The 7405-nt window shown below is 34.6% G+C and overlaps 1 non-coding gene across 1 annotated transcript; it reads right to left on the bottom strand.

Moving 5' to 3' along the window:
- Positions 1–398: 398 nt before the first annotated feature.
- Positions 399–528, bottom strand: LOC120224835. The gene has a single exon (XR_005526677.1). It is a non-coding gene; the product is annotated as a small nucleolar RNA SNORA31 (small nucleolar RNA).
- Positions 529–7405: the final 6877 nt, after the last annotated feature.

Here is a 7405-nt window from a genome sequence, read left to right as displayed (position 1 = left end):
ACTAAGAGTCATTAATTTTTGATCCACCTTAGAAATTTCAGCTGTCTTGTGTACTTTTACCAGACTGATTCTCTGCTTTTTTTTTTTTTTTTTTGTTTTTTTTTTTTTTTTTTGGCTCAGACTGAGCTTTCTTTAGCAGAAGACAACAGTTTAATTGATGACGTTTGGTTAATGAGTTAGTATTTCAGAAGGTAAATAAAACCTGAGGCCGTGTAATCCCTACCCAGGCCTTCATCCTTACAAAAAATAACGTCAAATTGTTCACGGTTTTCTAAGCTCCTTCTAACATGCATCATTGTACTGTGGTATAATTTTTCTTTTTCTTTTTTTTTTTTTTTAAGCCTGTATGAACACTTTTATCCAATACAAAAACATTTAACATTTCTAGGCTGCAGATGCACTGTATTCCCCTATTCAATCTGGGCTGCCACACAGACAGACAGAAAGCGCAGGGATGTTTTCCTCTCGCATCCTAGTGCAAACCAAAAGAACAACAGCCGATTGTTCAAGGTCTATCAGTGGATGCAGGTACTGTGGTATAATTTTTCAATTAATCAACATAAATCTGTATTTTTTCAATGCATTTATCAAATATTAACTTTACTGGGCCTAACCTCACAGGAACCCTAGAGTAGCATGAATTATGGAAATGAGAATAATTTGACTGGGAGAACTCTGGAAGGTTTTTCTTGGCTGCTTGACATAGCTCATACCATGGGATCACACTTAATCAAGTAAGGAGAAGCTTCATGAAGATTTTATAAGATCCCAAATTATATTGATTTCCTTAATATTCTTCCTTCAATTTTATCCTCCCTCCAAACATAATAATCACTTACAAACGCATGATGTGAAGGGCATATGCTCAAAGGAAAGAATCAGCATGTCATCAAAGAACATAACTAGCTGTCACAACCTGACCGCATTTGCTAACATTGCGAATGAGTAGATGGAGCACAGTTCTGTCCTGAGAAGTATGGCTTCTGGAGTTTGAACTGGGTTTGAACTTGGGCGTTGCCATGGGCCAGCTGGATGACTTTCGGAAAATAGCTACTTTCCTCTGTGCCAAAGGCCCCTTACTAGTAAAATAAGGGATAATTATAGCACCTACCTCATAGACTTCCATGTGGATCAAAAACAGTGAATACCCATAGAAGCACTTAGAACAGTGCCTGGTCCATATAGATATTCTCTTCATATTTGTTCTTTGTTATTGATCATTTTGATATGTTTCATCTTATTTTTTGCATTAATATAGATTCTTTAAAATATTCTGTTACAGTATTGTTTACTTTTGATTACTGAGTTCCTTGGCCTTTCCTTAAATTTTGTATCCAAGGTGATTGTCTCATTCATTTTATCCTAACCTTGACCTTGTCCATAAATTATTGTCATTACTACCTTTCTTGATGCCCCTGATCAAATTTGAAAAGTTCTTTTCTTTCTCCTTCCTTCCTTCCTTCCTCTTTCTTTCTTTCTTCCTCTCTCTCTCTCTCCTTCCTTCCTTCCTTCCTTCCATCCTTCCTTCCTTCCTTCCTTCCTTCCTTCAAAAGAGTGTGTGAGCAAGAGAGGGGCAGAGGGAGAGTGAAATAGAGAATCTTAAGTAGGTTCCACACCCAGCTCAGAGACCAATGAGGGACTCCATTTGATGACCATAAGATCATGGCCTGAGCAGAAATCAAGAGTCAGATCCTAACCTACTGAACTACCCAGGCTCCCTTTCTTTTGTTTTAACCACTGCAACTTTGAAACCTGTAGTATATGTAGAAGACATATTTTAAAAATATATATGTTGGTGATTTAACACAAAGAAAATAAATGCTCATGCCACCACCACTCAGGTCAAAAACTATAAAACACCATCATCTCAAACACCACGAGCAATTATATCATTTTCTTTCAAAAAGTTGACTTCTTTCCTAATGTTTGTAGCTATTGCTTTCTTGTTTTTTTGATCATTGTTCATCTAAGCATATATTCTCAAATTTTATAATATCCATGTGCCTGCTTGTAAAATTTATACAAATAGAATGATGGTCATGCATTATGTATTCTGTTATGTCTGGCTTTGTTTTTTCAACTTTAGGTTTGTGAGTTTTATCCATGTTGTTTGTTGCACAGAGTTGTGGTTTGTTAAATTTCCTGACTAAATAGTGACCCACTGTACAAATATACTAAAATTTATCCATTCTACTGTTCATGAGTATGGAGTTTGTTTTCAAATTTTTGCGATTACTAACAATACTACTAGGACTACTCTTTAACAAATCTCTTTGGACACTTATGGTACATGTGCTTGTATTTATCAAATATGTCCTTGAGACTAGAATTAGTATTAATTATGGTTTTACCAAAAATAAACGTGGTTTTAGCAGTTTTCACCTTTAAACTAACTTGTTAAATCTAAGAGTTTATCTGGAGATTATTTTATATTTTCTGTGTACACAACCAAGTCAACTGTGATTATATGATGGTTGTACTTCTCTTCAAATTTTCAAATCTTTCAACATTTTATTATCTCCTTACTACAATACAACCACCATATCTAGTACTATGTTGAATGAAAATGTCTTTGTTTTATTCCCAGTATCACAAGAGAAACTTCCAGCATTTCAGGATTAGATGAGTTGTTTACTCTAGATTTTGTGTAATGGTCATTTGCCAGATTAAGGAAGATCCTTAATATTATCAACACCCACACAAACATCAAAGAACAAAGGTATTATGCTAAGTGAAATAAGTCAGACTGAGAAAGGCAAACACCATATGATTCCACTCATAAGTGGTACCTAGAAAACACACAAACACACACAAATGAATATAAAAAACCAAGAATCAGACATAAATACAGAGAACAAACTGATGGCTGCTAGAGGGTAGAAAAGTAGGATGTTGGGCAAGATGGGTAAAGGGGAGAGGATGATACAGGCTTCCAGTTATGGAATAAATAAACCACAGGAATTTTAAAAGATGTAGCATAAAGAATGCAGTCAATGATTTTGTAATAAGGATGTAACAGGACAGATGGTAGCTACACTTGTGGTGAACACAGCATAATGTATAAACTTGTTAACTCACTAAGTTGTTCACCTGAAACCAAAGTAACATTCTGTGCTAAATGTACTCCAAAAATAGTGTATTAGTATATAAAATATTTTCCTACATTTTATTGAGATGGTCACAGGGTTTTTGTTCCTTATCTGTTTAATGAGCTGAATTATATTAATTATTTGCTAACGTTAAACCAAATTTATATTTTTGGATCAACCCAAATAGGACAGGATGTTTCATCCTTTTGCATATCACTGGGCTAGTTTGCTATTTTTGCTTTGGGGGTTTTTGCATTTATATTTATGAAGAAATTGGGTAGCTTGTAATTTTTCCTTCATGGGATGTTCATATTTGATTTGATATCATGGTTGTCACAAATATAAAAACATGCATTTGAGTGATAATTCTTCATATATTCTCTGTAAGATTTTGTGTTAACACTGACATTCATTTATCCTTAAACAGTTGATAGAATTCACTAAAGAAGATACCTAGGCTTAGAGTTTTTTCTTTGAGAAAATTTAAATTGTGGACTCATTTATTTTATAGACTATTCGTGTTTTCTGTATCTTCTTTTAATTTTATCATCTTTTTAAAAAGTAAACTTTTGGGGCACTTGGGTGGTTGGTTAAGCATCCAACCTTGGCTAGGTCATGATCTCACAGTTTGTGAGTTCAAGCTCCACATCAAGCTCTGTGCTGACAGCTCAGAGCCTGGAGCCTGCTTCGGATTCTGTGTCTCCCTCTCTCCCTGCCCCTCCCCCGCTCATGCTATGTCTGTCCCCAAAATAAATAAAAAACATTAAAAAAGAATAAACTTTTGACCCTACTGCTCTTCTCTACATTCATTTTTTAGTTTTTTAAAGTTTATTTGTTTTTGAGAGAGTGAGAGAGAGCAGGAGCAGGGAGAGGGGGAGAGGAAGAGAGATAGAGAATCTGAAGCAGGCTCTGCACCGACAGTAGAGAGCTCTATGTGGGGCTCAAACTCATGAGCTGTGAGATCATGACCTGCTCCGAAGTTGGATGTTTAACTGACGGAGCCACCCAGGCGCCCCTCATTTTCTAGTTTCTTAATTTCCTGAATTCTCTTTACCCTTTCTTTCCATCTACATTTTCTGTTTCATCCCTTGTTCTCTTTCTGACTTGCTTAAAATGGACATCTAGCTCTCATTCCTTTTATGTATGCATTTATAGCTGTTAATTTCCTTTTATGCATATTTTTCTTTAGTATCATCAGCTTGAGATATTTTAATTTTTCTATTGAAATTTCTTCTTTGATCGAAATATTATTTATATTTCTTAAATTCTGAAAATATGAAGATTTTCTAGTGATAAATCAGTAGAATAAAATGTACTAGCAGGGTGCCTGGATGGTTCAGTTGGTTGTCTGACTTTTGATTTTGGCTCAGGTCATAATTACAGTTCATGGGATCAAGCCCCACACTGGGCTCCATGCTCTAAGCACAGGATTCTCTCCCACTTTCTCTGTCCCTCCCCTGCTCAGTTTCTCTCTTTTTCTCTCAAAATGAATAAACTTAAAAAATATATACTCACGTAAATATCAACTAGTAAAATAAAACACATATATTTTTGTTCTCTTAAACATGATTTATTTTATAGGCCAGAACATGAACAATTAAAAATTTAATAAAAGTTTTATTTTCAGAAGAATGCTTATTTTGCAGTTTAAACTGTAGTGTGTAATACCTGTCTTATTATGGTGGTTGCAGTGTTCAAATCTATCTTTCTGATGTTCTTTTGTCTTCTTTAATCAGCTGGTGAGAGGTGTGTAGATTTATCTATTTTCCTCAAAACTTTGTGTACATTTTTGCTTATATAATTCAAGTATATGTTAAGTGCATTCAAATTTGATGTTGTTATGTATTCCCAGTCCATTATAACTTTTTTTTTTGTTATGTAGTAGCCTTCTTTATAGCAATTTATAGCAATGCTTTTTACTTTATAGTTAGTTTTGTCTGGTAGTTAATGTTGTCATTCCTGCTTTATTTGGTTGATACTACAAAGCACATCTTTTTTTAATCTCTTTTTCATTTTTCTGTATTGTTATATTTCAGATGAGTGTTTTACAAACAACATATAGTTGAGCTTGGTATCGTTAATCCAGTCTGACTTCTCTTTTAAATGGATCATTAGTTGCTTTACATTTATTATAATTACCAATATTTTTTAGTTTTACCATCTCAGTCATTTCTACTTGTCTTTCCTCCTTTGGGTTCTTTTTCTCTTTTCTGACTTCTTTTAGATTGAGTTTTTTAAAAATTCTTTTTTTCTATTAGCTTGAATAATATACATCCTTAAATTCTTTTTTTTAATTTTTTTATTTTTATTTATTTCTAGGAGAGAGAGAGACAGCCTGAGCAGGGGAGGGTCAGAGAGAGAGAGAGTCACAGACTGAAACAGGCTCCAGGCTCTGAGCTGGCAGTCAGCACAGAGCCCGACGCGGGGCTCGAACCCACGAACCGCGAGATCATGACCTAAGCGAAAGTCGGACGCTTAACCGACTAAGCCACCCAGGCGCCCTCATCCTTAAATTCTTTTAGTGGTCTTTAGAAAAAGCAATATTCTTCACTTACCAAAGCTTCATTCTAATCGTTATTTTCACTCTGCTTCTGAATGACTCAAGGAGTTTAGAATACTTTACACCATTAAACCAATGTAGTTAATTTTTCTTATATTTTAAAAACTTTAAAGCATCATTGTTGATGTTTTGTATGATCAGTATCCACTCAAATATTCTCATATGCTTACTTTTTATCTTGCTTCTTAATTTTTTTCCAAAGTTTTTTTATTCTGATTAAACAGTGACTTCTAGACTTTTTAAAAAAAATTTATTTATTCATTCTGAGAGAGAGAGAAAGAGAGAGAGAGAGAGAGATAACTAGATGGGGAAGGGCAGAGAGAGGGAGGGAGAAAGAGAGAATCCCAAGCAGGTTCCACACTCCATGCTGAGCTTGCTGCTGGGATACATCTCAGCACTGTGAGATCATGACCTGAGACAAAATCAAGAGTCAGAAGCTTAATCCACTGAGCCACTTAGGTGCTCCAATTCTTTTTTTATCACAGGTATTATGTTTCCATATTTTGTATTTCTAAAAATGTCCTTATTTTATCTTTATATCTGGAAGATATTTGTAGGTAGGAATAGAATTCTCAGTTGTCTTATTTTCTCTAAACATTTTGAAGACGTTGTCTTCTGGCTTAAATTTTCCTGTATAAAAGTCAGCTGTAAGTCTGACTCAGCTGATGCTTCTTTTTAGGTAACCTCTTTTGTTTTCTCCTGCTGTAATTAGATTTTTTTTCTTTTATCTTTGGTTTTAAGTAGCTTTACTGATGTTCCAGAGGGTGTGGTTTCATTATATTAATTCTTCATAAAGTTCTTCATGCTTCTTGAAACTATGTCTTGATGACATCACTTAAGTTTGGAAAGTTATCAATCATAACCTATTAAAATATGACCTACCTTTTGAGGACTCTGACTATATACCTAATAACATTGTTTCAACCACGTTTGTCTTATACCCTATCATTTCATTTGTATTTTTCAGCCCTTTCTCTGGGCTGAAATATATTTAGTCTGGATATATTTATTTAACTTACCTTTGGCTAGGACTAATTCTCTATATAACCTATTAAATGAATTCTTAATTTCAGTTGTTGTGTTTTTCAGTTATAGGATTCCCATTTTTGGAAGTTTTTATTCTCCTTCCAAAGCTCTCACACTTGTCTTTTATCTTCTTGAGCAAGTAGTATACCTGTCTTAAAATCAGTATCTGATATCCCTAATATCAGAGGCTTTTGGAATCTCTCTATTGCTGGTTCATGTTACTGCCTGAGTATTTTTTAAGTTTGTCTTCTAACTATATTTGCAAACACCTGGTAGAAATAATCTGTGAGCCAGGAAATTATTTTTCCCCCACCTAGGATCATCATCATCATCATTTTGGCTAGGTATCACAGGGAAATACATTTTCAAAATTATCTTAATACAATTTCTGGATTTAATACTATATGAGACTAAGCTGCAGTCTCTGTGGAGGAGTCTTATTTTAGATTCACCTTTTACCCCAAGGTACAGCCTTTCAGGGTTGAGCAGTGCGTGAGTGTGTATGTGTGTGTGTGTGTGTGTCTGTGTGTGTGTATGAGGGACTGTACTCCAAATGTACTCCAAATCTCTGTTCTCCTCATGCATGAAGACTATCCAAAATCCAAGTAAGTCTAAACTACAGTTGCCCCTTTTGAAATTGCAAATAATCTCAAAAACAGAGAATCTTAACCATAACCTGAGCCAATATCTACACTGGATCACTGCTTATTAATCTTCATTGTTTTATTAA

Source organism: Hyaena hyaena, unplaced genomic scaffold (assembly GCF_003009895.1).
Source record: "Hyaena hyaena isolate Hyena2069 unplaced genomic scaffold, ASM300989v1 scaffold_1262, whole genome shotgun sequence".
NCBI classification, from domain to species: domain Eukaryota; kingdom Metazoa; phylum Chordata; class Mammalia; order Carnivora; family Hyaenidae; genus Hyaena; species Hyaena hyaena.
This window is presented reverse-complemented; position numbering and strand designations above follow the sequence as displayed.